General features: G+C 37.5%; 1 long non-coding RNA gene across 2 annotated transcripts in view; it reads right to left on the bottom strand.

The window, feature by feature from the left end:
- Positions 1-8739: 8739 nt before the first annotated feature.
- LOC149215380 (uncharacterized) overlaps positions 8740-17786 on the bottom strand; it is a 300173-nt gene continuing 291126 nt past the window's right edge. For both annotated transcript variants that reach the window (XR_016250478.1, XR_016250475.1), the window contains one exon: positions 8740-9152. This is a non-coding gene — a long non-coding RNA (uncharacterized LOC149215380). The remainder of the gene's footprint in view (positions 9153-17786) is intronic.

Raw genomic sequence — 17786 nt, 5'->3', positions numbered from 1 at the left:
GAGGAATAGTGAATTCTCATACAAGACACAACAACAACCAACATATACCAGGTATTTCCTCAAAAGAAGTCATCAACTGTAAATTATTTCCATTACAAATATAAACAAGATTAGCGAAACATAAAAATTACAATCCAGAGAATAGTTGCATTTTTATTACAAAATTATAGTTGCTGGACGGAGGAACCAAGTTCCCCTCGGAACTGAAGAATCACATAGGGGGTGAAAAACCCTCGTTGAGAACCCCAAACTGGAACAAATGCACAAAGAACAATGACTGTGGAAGAGACCAAACTGTGTTCACTAGCAGTGAGACACTACAGCCAAAAAGAGAGTGGACTAACAAGCCAACAAAAGCCACCAGACGGCGAACAAAGCCCATGGCTCGAAACCCCTAAAACCTAACAGCATTGCTACAAGAAAGAGGAGCAAAACCCTTAGTCAAGTAAAAAAAATGAGTGTAGAACTGAAGCATGGAGCCATAGCTTACCTGAGCGAGACCGAGAATAGTTGAAGTCGACGGTGAAACCCAAAGCTGGTGGTGACATGGTAAGAGAACACCGAGACCAGACAAGTGAATAGCAGAAAGACATCCAAAGATAGCAAGAAAGCATGCATAGATAGCAAACGAATAACCCAAATTGAAAAACCCTTCTAACAGTGAAGCATCACCTTTGCGCAACGGCAGAATCCCTCAGAAACCCCACAGAGACATTGCAACCGTAACAAATTACAACCACAACGAAACAATCTCACATAGAGAGACAAAGCACAACTCATAGACTGGGACAAGCACCGAGAAGAGGCCGAGGCCTGAAACTTCATTACAGGCGAGAACGCACAGCAGAGAGCTAAACCAACAAACGAACCGAAGCCAAATGAAATGAACCGGAAGATTAGGGTAAACACGATTGTCAAGTCGGGAGGAGCGCATACCAAGGCCGTGACACTTGTCTCGTAGTTGTTTAACCATAGTAACATTCATTAAAACTAATCACAAAAATATCTCCACCCATGCTTGTAATCACACTATAATTACAATCAAAACAACAATCAACCACTAATCTATTGTCTATTTTATCATAATCTTTAATCAAATCGATTATTTCAGGTTACAAAACCTTTACTATTTAATTTAAATGTTAAAGATTAGGGCTGGTACCATCAAGTGGTATCAGAGCAGGAAAATTGAGTTATCTTAACAAAAATGGAAGTTGGAAGACGAGGCCGTGGGAGAGCTATACGCAGAGAAATAGACGAAGGATTGAGAGAGGAAATTTGGATCCTAAACGCCCGACTGGCGGCGGTAGAAGTAGGGAGAAGAAGGGATCCTTATGGAGGAGATGAAAGTGATGAGGAAGCTGCAACAACAACAGATGGATCAGACGACGAAGGACCGGAGATCAGGTTGTTGAAATCAGTCTTGGTAGCAAATAGTAAGCCCAAGAAAGAGATTTCTAGTTATGATGGAAGTTTGTTAGTAGCGGTACTGCTGGATTGGATCAGTGAGCTAAATAAGTACTTTGAGTATGAAGATATCAGCGAAGATAAGAGAGTGAAGTTCGCTGCCACCAAATTAAAAGGGCATGCAGCCTTATGGTGGGATAGTGTACAGGCGAAAAGGAAGAGGTTGAACAAGCAACCAATCAAGAAGTGGACCAAGATGGAAGCTAAGTTGAAGGGAAAATTTCTGCCCAAATATTATCAGATTGCCATGTACCGACAGGTACAAAATTTGAAACAGAAGGGAATGACAGTGAAAGAATACACGGAGGAATTCTACTGGATGAACCTGAGGGCAGGTTATGTGGAGGACACTCCAGAGAAAACAATGAGATTCGTAAATGGTTTGAGATTGGATATATTAGATGAAATAAGCATTCTTTCGCCCAGAACTATAGATGAGGCTTGTCAAAGTGCCTTGAAGGCGGAAGAGAAGATAAACAGAAAACATAATGCCAGAAGAGGAGGAGGATCTGGCAGAGGAAGAGGACGAGTTTTTGGCCGAGGCAAAGCTGCTAACCCCAATGATGAAGGCAGCAGCTCGAAAACTTCAGGGACAACGGAGAAGGACGGTAACACGAGAGGGGGAAGGCCATACCAGCGTGGAAGAGGTAGTGGCCGAGGCAGAGGCGCTGTCATGCAGTGTTACAAGTGCCATATGTGGGGGCACAAGTCCTATGAGTGTCTTGAAGGAGAGAAGGTCGAGACAAGGGGAACATATATTACACAAACAGATGAAGCAAAGGCACCACCCCAGGAGGTAGAGAATGTACCAGAAACAGGGGAGGCCTTGATTTTAAATAAGGTACTGCTGATACCAGCGAAGGAGATAGTTGACCCAACTCAAAGGAAGGCATTATTCCTTACAGTTTGCAAGTTGCATGGAAAATGCTGCAAGCTGATTATCGATAGTGGGAGCATGAACAATCTAGTCGCCACAGAGATGGTGGAGAAGTTGGGCTTGAAGAGGCTGAAGCATCCCACACCTTATAAGGTGTCATGGTTGCAGAAAGGGCATCAACTGTTGGTTGATGAACAATGTGAGGTTGAGTTCCACATTAGCAAGTACAGAGATAAAGTTATTTGCGATATAATGCCAATGGATGTGTGTCACATACTGCTAGGGAGACCATGGTAGTATGACAGGAAGGTAGTGCATGATGGAAAGACAAACTGTTACAAGTTTGTTAAGGATGGGATTAAGCACACGCTTGTACCCATCAAGGAGGAAGAAACGACAGAAACGAGTGGAGTAAAAGTGTCACTGGTGGGAGGAAAGGAATTCTTAAAGCAGATCGAAGACAGCAAAGTAAATTATGCTGTAGTAAGGAGGCCAAAGACATTGTTACTACACTGAAATTTCATATTTACCAGAAGAAATTCAGGAGATGTTGCAGGAGTTTAGTGACATCGTAGTCGATGATCTACCAAATAAACTGCCTCCTAAGAGTATTAGTCATCACATTGACTTTATACCTGGAGCAAGTCTACCGAACAAGGCATCATACTGAATGAGCCCTAAAGATAATGAGGAGATCAGAGAACAGGTGCAAGAATTGCTGGATAAAGCGCTGATAAGGGAGAGTTTGAACCCCTGCACAGTTCTAACAGTTCTCGCTCCCAAGAAAGGAGGAGAATGGCAAATATGCACGGATTCGAGGGCCATCAACAAGATTACCATCAGGTACAGGTTTACACTACCACCGATGGACGATATGATGGACTGCGTGAGCGAGGCAACATACTTCTAGAAGATCGATCTGAAGAGCGATTACCACCAAATCTGGATCAGGGAAGGGGATGAATGGAAAACATCATTCAAGACTAATGAAGGGCTGTATGAGTGGCTGGTAATGCCATTTGGATTAAGTAATGCCCCTAGTACCTTTATGTGACTGATGAACGAAACGCTGAAAAAGTTCATTGGAAAGTTTGTGATAATGTATCTTGATGATATATTAATTTTCAGCAAGACTAAGGAGGAACACTTTTGACATGTTCGAAGTGTGTTGGAGAAATTGCAGCAGAATAAGCTGCTGATAAATCTAAAAAAATGTACTTTTTTCAAAGAGAACTGGTTTATCTGGGTTTTGTGATTGCAAAGAACGAGTTGAAGATGGACCCAGAAAAAGTTGTCCCCAAAGAGCCTATTTGAGGCTCGTAGTTTTCATGGGTTGGCAAGTTTTTATCATAAATTTATTAGAGATTTTAGTGGAATCTGCACGCCTATGTTGGATACTATTAAGAAGGCGAGTCAGCCTTTCCGTTGGACTGAAGCAGCAAAGAGGAGCTTCCAGTTATTGTAGAAAAACATCACTCAGAGGCCAATCCTAAGATTGCCTAATTTTAATAAGCTCTTCCAAGTCCGTTGTGATGTAAGCGGTACGACAATTGGAGCTGTACTTAGCCAGAAAGACAAACCTGTTGCGTTTTTCAGTGAGAAGTTGAATGAGAGTAGGTAGAAGTACTCATCTTATGACAAAGAATTCTATGTTGTCGTCCAAGCATTGAAGCATTGGAGACACTATCTGCTGGGAAGTGAGTTTGTTTTATTTTCTGATAACTCTACACTGCAATATGTGATGCAACAACATAAGCTGAATCACAAGCATGCTAAGTGGGTCGAATATTTACAGAGTTTCACTTTTGTGTTGAAACACATTAGCGGGCAGGCCAACAAGGTGGTAGATGCGTTGAGCAGAAGAGCTTTGCTCTTGCAGGAGAGTATGATACAAGTGCTGGGCTTTGAGCATTTGAAAGACTTGTATTAGACCAATGCGGATTTCAAAGAGGCTTATGAAGCCTGTCAAAATCCTTTGTTGAGAAACAATAGTCCATGGATGGACTATAATTTATAGGAGAAGCTATTGTTTAAAGGGGGGAAATTATGCATTCCCGATTGTTCGATGAGAGAGAATATCATTCGAGAGAAGCACAATGGAGGTCTAGCCGGGCATTTCGGCATAGAAAAAACATTAGAACAGCTAGGACACTTTTATCACTGGCCAAAGATACAACAGGACGTGCAATGATATGTGACTAGGTGTAAAGTGTGCCAATTGGCGAAAGGACACAACCAAAATGCAAGACTCTACATGCCACTGCCTATTCCAAGTAGACCGTGGGATTCAATCAGCTTAGATTTTGTCTTGGGTCTAACAAGGATGCAACGAGGTTTCGACTTAGTGACGGTGGTAGTAGATCGGTTTTCGAAAATGGCGCATTTCATTCCTTGTCGAAAAACCAGTGATGCCACTCACGTAGCACACTTGTTTTTCACGGAAATCGTCAGGTTGCACGACTTACCGAGGTCCATTATCTTGGACAGGGATGTGAAATTTACAGGGCACTTTTGGCGCACCCTGTGGAAGAAGTTGGACACTCAGTTGAGTTTCAGCTCCGCTTATCACCCACAAACTGATGGGCAAACAGAGGTGGTGAATAGGAGCTTGGGAAACCTGCTACGAAGTTTGATTGGAGAGAACTCACGGATGTGGGATCGTGTGCTTGCTCAGGCATAATTCACTTATAACGATTCACCAAATCGCAGCAGGGGTTACAGTCCTTCTCAGATTTTGTATGACATGCATCCTTGCAGAGTGCATGAACTACGAGATCTAGGAAAATTAGAAAGGAGTGCTGACGAGGAAGGGTAAAGTCAAAATTGCAGGACAACAATCAGAGATATAAGCAGCATGTAGATTTAAAGCGGCGAGAAGTACAGTTTAATGTAGGGGACGAAGTCCTTGTGCATTTACGCAAAGAACAATTTCCTAAGGGCGAATATAACAAGCTGAAATACAAGAAGATTGGCCCCTGCAAAATTCTTCACAAATTCTCTGCCAATGCCTATGAATTACAGCTGCCACCAGGGATAGGCATATCGCCCATCTTCAATGTGGCAGATCTGTTTCCATTTACTGCCAGTCCTGAAGACGACAGTGCAGCATGGCCAGAACGGGACACCCAGATTGAGAATGGTTCTTGGATGAGGCAAATGCCTACGGTTCAGCCCCTTGAGATCGAGAGAATTCTCGACACACAGGTGGCCAAACGCACTCGCAGGAAAGAGTACCTTCAGTACCTTGTCAAGTGGAAGAACCGTCCCATTGAGGATAGTTCGTCGAGCAGGCTATTCTGTTGAGGAACTCATGGAACGGAGCCATGACTTTTTGTTACCCCGGGAGCCTGATGCAGGAGCATCCAGCTCAGGGTAAACAGGAAGACAGGTGTTTGTCTTACAGGTTACAGGTTGGTTGGTTGACAGGTCATAGCACCTGGGTTCATTTTATTTTTTCTAAGAATTTTTATCATTTAGGGCCCAATAGTCGTTTACATTTTGTAATTTCATTTTCATTTTTCTTTCAAGTTAATATTTAGGAATTAGTTTGATAAATTAGAAGAACAGTTGAGAATTTAACTAAAACTAACTGTTGGCAGTTTCACAAACTGTTTCATACAGTAGTACAAAATAGGAAAGGAAACATTTTGTAAGGGTTGATTTTTCCATCATAAACAGAGAAGCATAATATATACAAAGATTGACAATTTCTGAGTCCATCTATAATTTAGTAAAATTTCTTTCTATGCACATTTACAATTGATTAACAACAAGACAGACATCAAGTCTTCTCAGGCATCATAGGAACAATAAGATCCAAAATAGAGGGGCACAACCACATATAAGACACGAGCGAGACAGTTACTAAAGAGCATCATACTAGTATCTACAGCCAATGCAATTACCATTTACAGCAACTAACATAATTCAGTGAGCAACTAGGGAGGGTTCAAGAGGAATAGTGAATTCTCATACAAGACACAACATCGACCAACATATACCAGGTATTTCCTCAAAAGAAGTCATCAACTGTAAATTCTTTCCATTACAAATATAAACAAGTGTAGTGAAACATAAAAATTACAATCCAGAGAATAGTTGCATTTTTATTACAAAATTATAACGTTGGACGGAGGAACCAAGTTCCCCTCGGAACTGAAGAATCACACAGGGGGTGAAAAACCTTCGTTGAGAACCCTAAACTAGAACAAATGCACAGAGAACAGTGATTGTGGAGGAGACCAAACTGCGTTCACTAGCAGCGAGACACTACAGCCAAAAAGAGAGTGGACTAACAAGCCAACAAAAGCCACCAGACGGCGAAAAGAGCTCATGGCTCGAAACCCCTAAACCCTAACATCATTGCTACAAGAAAGAGGAGCAAAACCCTTACTCAAGTAAAAAAAATGAGTGTAGAACTGAAGCATGGAGCCATAGCTTACCTGAACGAGACCGAGAACAGTTGAAGCCGATGATGAAACCCCACGCTGGCTGCGACCTGGTAAGCGAACACCGAGACCAGACAAGTGAATAGCAAAAAGACATCCAAAGACAACAAGAAAACATGCATAGATAGCAAATGAAGAACCCAAATTGAAAAACCCTTCTAATAGTGAAGCATCACCTCTGCGCAACAGAGGAATCCAGTAGAAACCCCATAGAGACATTGCAACCGTAACAAATTACAACCACAACGAAACAATCTCACACAAAGAGACAGAGCACAGCTCATAGACCAGGACAAGCACTGAGAAAGAGGCCAAGGCCTGAAACTTCATTACAGGCGAGAACACACAACATAGAGCTAAACCAACAAACAAACTGGAGCCAAATGAAATGAAATGGAAGATTAGCGCAAACACAGTTGTCAAGGCAGGAGGAGTGCATACCAAGGTCGGGACACTTGTCTCGTAGTTGTTAACCATAGTACCATTGATTAAAACTAATCACAAAAATATCTCTGCCCATGATTGTAATCACACTATAATTGCAATCGAAACAACAATCAACCACTAATCTATTGTCTATTTTATCATAATCATTAATCAAATCGATTATTTCAGGTTACAAAACCTTTACTATTTAGTTTAAAGGTTAAAGATTAGGGCTGGTCCCATCACATACAAAAAACATTTAAAATTGCATTTTCCTTTTAAGCGACAGACGAACATCTCTTCCTTCATTGTTTGTGCTAATGTATAATTTTACTTTGTGCTGTGCGAAATCAAAATGGTAATCACTAAAATACTAAAATAGAATACCCGAGTTTCACAAGTGAGAACTCAATTTTATAATGAAAACCATATTACTAATCATGTATTTGCATATATTTTGTAATTTGTTAATTTATATGATTAATTATGTTAAAAGTAGGTTTATTTTGGAATAATTATTAGGTGGATGGTATATATTTAATTTTATAGAATATCTTTAAAATGTTTTTAGTAGTAGTTAGATAGAAGGTTGAGATTTATTTGAAAATAGTTGTCTTTTTTATTTTTCAATCTAATTTTAAAAAATGTCATGTTTACAAGTGTCATTGAGATCTTATTGTTTGTTATTATTTTCCTATGTTTTTCTTGTTGCATTGTTTTTTAAATATATATTTTTTCAATCTCAAGGAAAACAAATTTATGATTTTATTTATAAATATAATAAAATTACAATCTACATATCCCACATGGTATTCTTGTGGCTACTTGACTCATATCATTCACTGAAAAATGTCCCTTTTCCAATATTTTTATTTTTATTTTATTTATTTTTATCTTCATTATGGATTTATTTCAATGACAACCATCTACATATGATGCAGATAAATAAGGAGTTTCCTTTAGTGCGAGCTTTTGGACTTTCCGGTGCCGGAATCCGGTGGAAAAATTTGAGGTGAAATCTTGATTTGTGTTATTTAAACTAGTTTTTTTTACTGTATATATGGATTCAGCACCCTGGAAAACCCCTACGGCACTTCGATTGCACAAGACTACTCATCAAGCTTGTGATTTCAATAAATTCCTGCCGGATTTTAGATTAATTTGACCGTAAAAACTCACCGTAAAAGCTTCCAAAAAGTTGCACTAAAGACAACTCCGATAAATAATATGTTTCAACAAAACATAATATATTACATTACAAATAAAACACATGTTATTAAGCTGAACAAAAAATTGAGAAAACACTTTGCATATAAATCACTACTTACCTCATGTATTTGCCAAGATCATGTATAACTTGATTGGTGTTGTTGTCAAAGTTGTTTGGGAGAGATAGAGGTAGAACATACTATAATAATAAAAATGAATCTTATTTGTTTAATCCAAAATAGCCATTTTTTATTTATAAAGATGCATACTAATATAGAAATATATATACCAAAACAATTATCTTAATGAAGGTATGCCAATCATGTGTTTTTACCCCACCAAATTCATCTTTTTTGTTAAGATATTATGTATGTTTGAAGAAATCCATGTGGGAAATTTAATTCTTTGAATGACCTTTTTTACATCATCGCTTTGCTTCTTTGTTAATAACCATGGAACTTTATTTTGGTCTCCATCGCTATTTGATCAGATCCCACGTTGCATTACATGATTGGCTTTCTAAACGTCATTACAAATTTTGACGATTTTTTCTTTATCCCTCCTAGAATCTATGATTCACCATAACATTTTTGTCACATTCTTCCCAATATGCATTGTATCAAACAAATGAGTTATTCTTAAGCCCTCATAATAGGGAAACCTCATGAATTGAGTGAGATAACCTTTCATTCCTCGTTGAAGCCCATTATTAATACCTTCATGACCTTGATGAACATAGAAGAAATCACAACAATAATTATCAAATACGGTAAAATAAATTCAATAAAGATAAAAATGCAAAACATTACATGTAAGATACATAAACAAATTGCATACATTGACGATTTCTGTTATATTCCAACTTCCATAGTTGAGGTGTCATTCTTTGTAGTTTTAATTTAGTATCTCATTTTCCATTGAAAAGATGCTTTTCAATAGTACAATGCCTATGGTTCATAGAGAGGAAGTGCCTATACTCATTAAAAACCTCCTTTCCTAAACTCTTTGAATGACGAGATTGTTGATTTTTCAAATGCAATAAAGACTAACACTTATTTTTGAACATTGATAATAAATTTTGATGATTATATGTCTTATTTTAGCATTTACAACTTCTTCATCAAGCAATTATACTTCAGAAATTCAACCATATAAGAATAAGAAAAAGTAGAGATCACAATGCACAAAACCAACACAATGTTTACCTTGAGAAAACCCACTTGGGGTAAAAACCCAACAATTCTTTCCTTAGAGAATCAAATTCAACAAGAGATATCAAAGTCAAAGCTATGGACAAATTGACCAACAAGAGCATCCACCAAGTGTCCAAGTTGACCCTTTTCATTCTGATGCAATCACAAAGGAACAAAGAACATTGGCTTCCTCTTCCACAGAAAAGTTCACAGGATATGCAACCCTTTTTACATAGAGATAAACCTCATAAGCTCAACCCTTTTCCACAGAGTCTCGACCTCCTTCAACAAAGATAGTTCACAAAGTCTCAACCTCTTTCCACGGAGAGTTTCGGCCTCCTTTCACAGTGATGTTTCGACCTCTTTGTACATAGATATACTTCAGGTCTTTGACACTCTTCCATACATACAAATCACAAAAATTTCAACCTTCTTAGCACAAATATAGACCATAGAGAAGCTCAACTCCTTCAAGAGATATGCCATAGAGAAAAGCGAACCTTAACTTGTCTTCTATATCTTCGTTTTGCTCTTTGACTTCTTGTTCATCGATATTGCGACAAAGGTGGAAATTTATCGATATTGCAATGACATGGAGATGAATCGTCGTAACAAAGACGAACACAAGGGGATTAGAGAAAAAAATGACATTATTCTTATAATTTTCCACGGTATGACCTATTTTAGTTATGCCATCGTACTATTATATCAAAATTTATTCCTATATGTAGTAGTGGGTAGACCAATCCATGAAAGAAAGAATGTAGCTTGACCTATTGTGGGTCGAGATGGAGGGGATGAATTAATCCTTCCCACATTGATCTAAAAGAATAATCTTGAGGGAGCAATTCATGCCATGATGAGCAAGAGCATTTGGGCATTGGGTGGGGACCACTAATTGCTTGCAGATGGTAGAAATGCCAAACAACACACTAAGTAGGTAAGTAGGGTTCATCAATAGAGTTATAGTGGTGGTTTTTTTGTGAATTTGCATATCTCATTAATTAGATGCACCTTGTGTGCACTTGTATTCATGAAAAGAAAGAGCATATAACATCATAGGTGTTTCTTGATGTCTTCTTATTCATGCACATGCGGAACCTCCATGTGATAACTACATGCATATGACCCGCACTAGCATACTAATATTAACCTTATTAATGTGAGCATTTACTATTTTATGAATTAAGTGATACTGCATGCTTGACAAATAAGTGCACAAGAAGAGACAAGAAATAAATAAGATTATGAACATTAATTAGGGTATGTTTACGCAAAAGTAATCAAATTTAATTAGAAAAAAGTGGATGCAAGTGCATGAGGACTCAGTTGGTACATAATGCTCATGCATTTACAATAATAATATATTTCATTGTTTGAGAATTGTGTTGTATGTGAGTACTTGTATGAGGAAAGGGGAATGGAGGTTTAATTTCATTTTGATTCTTTTAAGCTAGAAGCTTGATATCAGAGATGAGAGATACTAAAAATGAAGATTCTGTTATATGGTGGCCTTAACTATGTAGTGACAGCGATTCAAAAATATCGTATGTGGTGGTGAGTGTTGAAGAAAGTGTAACTAGGTTCGGTATTTACAAATGTAATTTTGATCTTTCTACTTGTCAAGAAAAAGAAATATTTATTTTGTAATTTACAAGAATGAGTTTCTTGCTCATTTCATAGGTCTAGGAAAGTCAAAGAGTCAAATTCATCTATAAGGAGCTCTTCTTGAGCATATGTGTAATGTATACAAGTCTAGAATAGCCCTCCAAGACAAGCACAAGATGAAGTTTGCAAGCTAAATGATGAAGAAGAACAATCGTGTCAGCCTCAATACATATATAACTGTCAAGTCAGCTCATAAAAGGTGACACTTGTTCAATGGACATGTCGGCTTATTTATTGAGACATAACAACTATAAATAGGCATGTAGGGTCACCACAGAAAGGCATATTTTCGGACATCCTGTAACTTCGAATAAGGAGCAGATATATCTTTGCATTCCTCTCTGAAATCTCGAACACTCTGTAATCTCGGATGGGTGCAAGAGACAAAGAATCTTGAACAAGTATCTTTGCATAACAATAAGGGTGGACAACATCACTGTAATCTCGGATGGGTCCCACTGAAATGGTTTCAATCTTCGCATAATAATGAGGGTCTCAAATACAAGAAGGGAACACTCTGTCTCCATATACTAGACAGTATCATGAAGGCCTCGGTGCAAGAATAAAATGAAGTCACAAGATCTCAGCATATGGACACCTATGGTCTCGGTCATAATCCTAATGAAGAAACCTCGTTGACATCGTAGTGATCTCAGTAATAGTATAACAATGATCTAGTTCTTGGTGAAGGTGTAGCATTAGTGCAACAACGATGAAGATCTCGATGAAGGAGCAGTCATGGTGTAGCAATGATGATCTCAATGAAGCAGTAGTGATGATGATGATCTCAACAGAATAAGAGGATTGGTGTCTTGGTCTTGGAGTGGCCTAGTAGGTCAAGGGTCATGGTCTTGGTATTCATCAATTGGAATCTCTATAAGAATAATTTCTTACAGGTTTTCCTCTCCAAAAAGGATAGGTTTTGGCCCTGGCAGAAAGCCAACATCTTGTGTTCTTGTCTCTTTGTTCTAATAGCTATTTGATGAAGAAATTAATATACAGACTAATGATATCAAGAAAACGATTGTGTTAATAAGCTAAAATACCTCACAAATAGTTATCATGCTAAAGAAGAATCTCACTAACTATATTAGCCCTAGATTCTTTAACATGGTATCAGAGCTAAAGTACTAAAAGGAAGGGTAGAAAAAAGGGACATTCAAGGACAAGGATCAGTGTCAAGAAGGGAAACAAATCAAGGACAACCTTGACATTTCTCTACATATCTCAGTCTCAGATATCACAATATTGATGGCAATCACAATCACGATGTTTGCACTATTCCAACTGATACTACGAAATCATGATCATAGTGACTTGACAATTCTCCGTGCTATAATAATGTTCCTTGCTCAATATTCTAGCAATGTTTGATGGTGCAACTCGATGTTAAAAATATGATGCATAGTAATACATAGGAACCTCAATTCGATGCTAAAGAATAATAAATGGAAGGTTTCAATATCTTAGTACCACTCACAACTCAAAGGCATACCTCTATGAACAAATGACATACCACGGAATGGCACAAGGATGTGTCAACAAAGTGTTGCACAATATCAGGAATAATCACTTCATACACTACAACGAATGGGCATTATGAAAGTACTCTCAAAGTTCTTGGTCTTGATATCATACCCTCATGGTCAAGAGATCAAGTAATCTTAACGTAATATAAAAGCAACAATGCTTGGTTCTAAACAATGCAAGAAAGTCTCAAGGGAAGTCTTGGAACTCAGTTGTACTAAGCAACTCAAGCAAGAATGTCATTGAAGGAGATCATTCAAGAAAGAATCAAGGTGAAGATTTCATCTTCATGTGCCAAGCAAGTATCTTTCATAATTACAATTTTGATTAATTGACTTCGTGTTTGCAAGATGATCAATATACTAGTTGGGTCATAAAATAGCTTGCATGAAAAAGGAGGATAGGTATAGCCCCCAGAAGATAAGTCATATGAAATTAGTCCTAAGTCCTCTCATCCCTATGTAGCAGGAGAAGTAACATAAAAGAGAGATGTGAAATGCTAGAAAATATACTCTCTGAAATGCAGTGAAGGTGGTCATATCTCTTAGACCTGATTAAAGATATCAAATAATGAAGGATATCTTTATAAGATCTCAATTGTGAGATATGGGAAAGATAATAAAATAATCATCATTGTTCTAACAAATAGGCAAGGTAACAAATGTCCATGAACAAAAAGGTTACCTCATTCAACAATTTGTGCTAGAGAAAGATAAGTTGATGGCAAATGTAGTAAATGATAAAGGACTCAAACATGTGTAGAAAGGAAAGGCAAGTTTGGTCCTCAAGCAAGACAAAATAAGTATAGCTAAGATTCAATGCTATCATATCACCAGAAAGTAAATCATATCACTGGAAAGATGAAGGAAGCTGAAGAAAAAGGGCCAAGGAAAGAGTGAGTAACAAGTCTCTCCTATGATCTAGATGATATCCCTCACAAAAGGGTCCAATCATAAGCTCCTAAATCTTGTGTTATAGATATGACCAAGATAATAAGATGCATCATGGCATCATGGAATCATTAGAAACAAGAGCTTGTAACATCACCATGGGAATCATGAAGGACAAAAAAATCCATGGCAGACAAACATGAAGGATATGGCTCTTGGGAACTTCAATAAACATTGAAGGAAAGGAAGAAGTCATCCAAGACAAGGTTCATCATATTAACCTTTATTAATGTGAGGACATATTATGTTACAAGGACACTAGTGTGACTTATGCCTTCTTGCATCCTTTCAGAGGAGGAGATCCTTTTTCCCTTGATCATGCTTCTTAAGATAGAAGCAATGATCCATTTTACCTGAAACCATACGACATGACATCATAATATTAAACACAAGCATACATACCTTATTTTACCTTTAGGTCATCTAGGTTTCTTTTAGCAACTTCCTTGATTGAAGTGTCTTCAACCCCTTAATCTGCTTCTTCTCTTATGTCACCATAACACCATTCATGAATTCCACAAGTTGGAGTTCTTGATGAAACACTTGCTTCCTTTCCTTGATTAGTGAATCCTTCGATGAGGATTCCATCAAAGAATCTTGAGGATCTTGTATATCCCTATTTGGCAGATGTTTCCTTTTGATGTATAATGAGCCTTGTCCTAGATGACTCCTTCCCTTCCTTCAATGTCCACTGAGGTTCCCAAGAGCTCTATCCTTCATGTTTGTTTGCCATGGATTTTGTTCTTTATGATTCCCATGGTGATGTTACGAGCTCTTGTTTTTAATGCTTCCATGGTGCCACAATGCATCTTATTATCATTGTCTTATAACATAAGTTTATGTTAGGACCCTTTTATGAGGGATATTATTTTAATCATAGTAGAGATCTGTTACTCCCTCTTTCCTTGACCCTTTTCTTCAGCTTCCTCCATCTATCCAGTGATATGAGCTTCCATAATTTTAACTATACTTATTATGTCTTGTTTGAGGACCGAACTTCCCTTTCTGCACATGATTTAGTCCTTTACCCTTCAATACTTTTTCCATCAACTTGTCTTTTTCTATTTAGCATAGAGACCATAAGTTGTCGAATGATGTAACTTTCTTATCCCATGGATATTTGTTACCTTGATTATATGTTAGTGCATTATAGATCAATGATGGTTATCTTCCTTCCTAGATCTAGTAGATGAGACCTTATGAAGATATCCTACATCCTTTGATACCCTTTACTTTTATGTAGATCAGATTTCATGTGATCTTCTTCATTGCACCTTCAGAATGATTTTATCATATACATCTATTTAATGTCTCCAATGTTGTTGTATGAGGGGATCTTTTCATAAGTATCCCTTTTCATAAATTCAGAGGAGACCTTTTTATATGTTTAATGACTTCAACTACTTAGAGAACTATGACTATCCTTCTTCTCCATGCAAGGAATCTTGATGACCCATCCAACCCATATATGTCCTTGCAATCATGAAAATATACTTACTTTTCACGTGAAGATGAAATCTTCACTTAGATCATATTGATGAAGAAGATGTATGAGGGTTTCTTCTTGGATGATATTCTTTTAAGTGAGGAGTCTTTTCAATAGAGAAGGTTGCTCCCTTTTGATGAGGATGATTTTCCGCTTCCTTGAATGGGCTTATTCTAAAGCAAGGAGATGATCTTTGCTTGATTTCATAACCTTGGAGATGACAGTGCCTTCTTGCCTTCAACATGCTTCGCCTTCTTTTGTAGTGTAGATCAGGCCTACTTCTAGGGTTTTGACTTTTTCCAGGACAATGTGATCTTCGTTCTTGAGGTCCTTTGAGCTACCTTGCTTTTATGGGCAACTTGATGAGGATCTTGGTGGCCTTTTGATGATGACTATGAAGAAAAAAGCTCTTGTTGTTGTAGATTGTTGATGTTGTAGACTGCTTCTTTTATCTAGGGTTTGATCAAGATCAAGGTTTGATTCTTTACTGTAGATCTTGATATCCTTTAGCTTGCTTTGATGCCTTGAATGTCTCTTTTCTGGCCTTCCTTTGACTTCGGCACCTTAGCTCTGAAACCATGTTGAAGAATATAGGGCTAATGAAGATTAATGAGATTCTTCTCGTCATGATAACTATTTTTGAGGTTCTTTTGACTTTTTCTTATTAGTACAATCTTTCCTTATTATAGTGTATTTGTTTAGTTCATCAAATAGCTATCCTTGTAAACAGACTTCAAAATGTTATCTGAAAGTCTTCTTGTGACAGAGTAACTTCATATGAGGACATATTATGACCAAGATTAATATGTCATGTGACAGAGTAAAGGCTCATCATATTAACCTTTATTAATGTGAGAATTTACTATTTTATGAATTAAGTGATACTTCATGCTTGACAAATAACTGCACAAGAAATTACAAGAAATAAATAAGATTATGAACATTAATTAGGGTATGTTTAAGCAAAAGCAATCAAATTTAATTAGAAAAAAGTAGATGCAAGTGCATGAGGAACCACTTGGTACATTATGCTCATGTAATCAGAATAATAATATATTCCATTGTTTGAGAATTGTGTTGTATGTGAGTACTTGTATGAGGAAAGGGGAATGGAGGTTTAGTTTCATTTTGATTATTTTAAGCTAGACGCTTGATATTAGAGATGAGATATACCAAAAAGGAAGATTTTGTTAATGGTGGCCTTAAATATGTGGTGATGGGGATCCAAAAATGTGGTATGTGGTGGTGAGGAGGGGTGTTGAAGACATTGCTAGTATATTGTTGGGGATTGTGGAATCTCACTTGATAGCTTTGGGGGCTTAGTCTGGCAAGAGGATTTTCTTATCTCTCATCGTCGGTTGTACACAATTGTTTTGGAGTTACGTAGAGCTATTGTTGGTTGTTGGATAATCTACTCCATTTGAGAAGGTTACTTTTATTCCATGTCTTAATCCTACATTTTTTTAGAAGTCTTCACTTCATTAGTTAAATGTTTTTGTCACTTTAGACTTGTTATTTATGAAATTAGGAAAAACCCCTTTAATATTTACAATATAAATTTTATCCTTCTATAACAGTACAAGTAGATGGAGTTCCTCTTGGGACACACACTATTGGACAACTAAGAGTTTAGGAGGGACTTGCTACAAACTTTGGATCATATGCATGGACACCTGAAACACTATGAATGTAGGTTGACGATGATGGATCATGATTAAACATCTCAACATCACTCCAACAACTATTAGACCTTTGGCAAACCCAACCACCCATATACCAGTTGCAAGATCAGACAATGAACTGCCTCCTTGATTATGTGATGGATCATGTGTATTGTTTTCTTTCTGTAACTAATTATGTTTATGGAGGGACCTGCTAAAAACCTTGGATCATATGCATGGACACCTAAAACACTATGAATGCAAGTTGGAGATGATGGATCATAGGCTGGCGAGGATTGAACAACATCTCAACATCCCTCCAGTAGTTGCTAGAACTTCAACAGACCCAACAACCCATAGCCCACTGGCAGGCTAGAACTATGAACACAGGGGCTTCACTCACTAAACCTCTAACATAGCACGTGCGTTTGTGGCATACTAAACAATACCCTTAATTTGACTACATATTGGAAAAGACCTCTAAAAATCACATTATTTAACCCCCTACCAATATAAATCCAATACGCCTTCCCAATTTATAAAACCCCTATTTTCACTAAATATTGTATGTATCCATTATTTTATTCACATTTTTTATACCCTTTTATTTTTATATCCCTGGTATAGTGCCATGATGCCTCTCTTATGACCCCACATGCATTGTATAGTGACATGATGCCTCTCTTATGACCCCACATGCATTCTACAATGCACCTTTCTTTTTTTTATATACATTGTAAATGCATATTAGTTGCACCTTTCTTCTTTTGATATACATTGTAAATGCATATTAGTTGCACCTTTCTTCTTTGATAGACATTGTAAATGCATATTAGTTCTCCCACAATGCAATTAATTAACCCACACTCAAGCA

The sequence above is a fragment of the Pinus tabuliformis genome, chromosome 1_1 (assembly GCF_031772625.1).
Source record: "Pinus tabuliformis cultivar Carrire ecotype Pingquan chromosome 1_1, CPIR1, whole genome shotgun sequence".
In the NCBI taxonomy this organism is placed as follows: Eukaryota; Viridiplantae; Streptophyta; class Pinopsida; order Pinales; family Pinaceae; genus Pinus; species Pinus tabuliformis.
The sequence above is the reverse complement of the archived record's forward strand: the minus strand, read 5'-3'. Positions and strand labels throughout refer to the sequence as shown.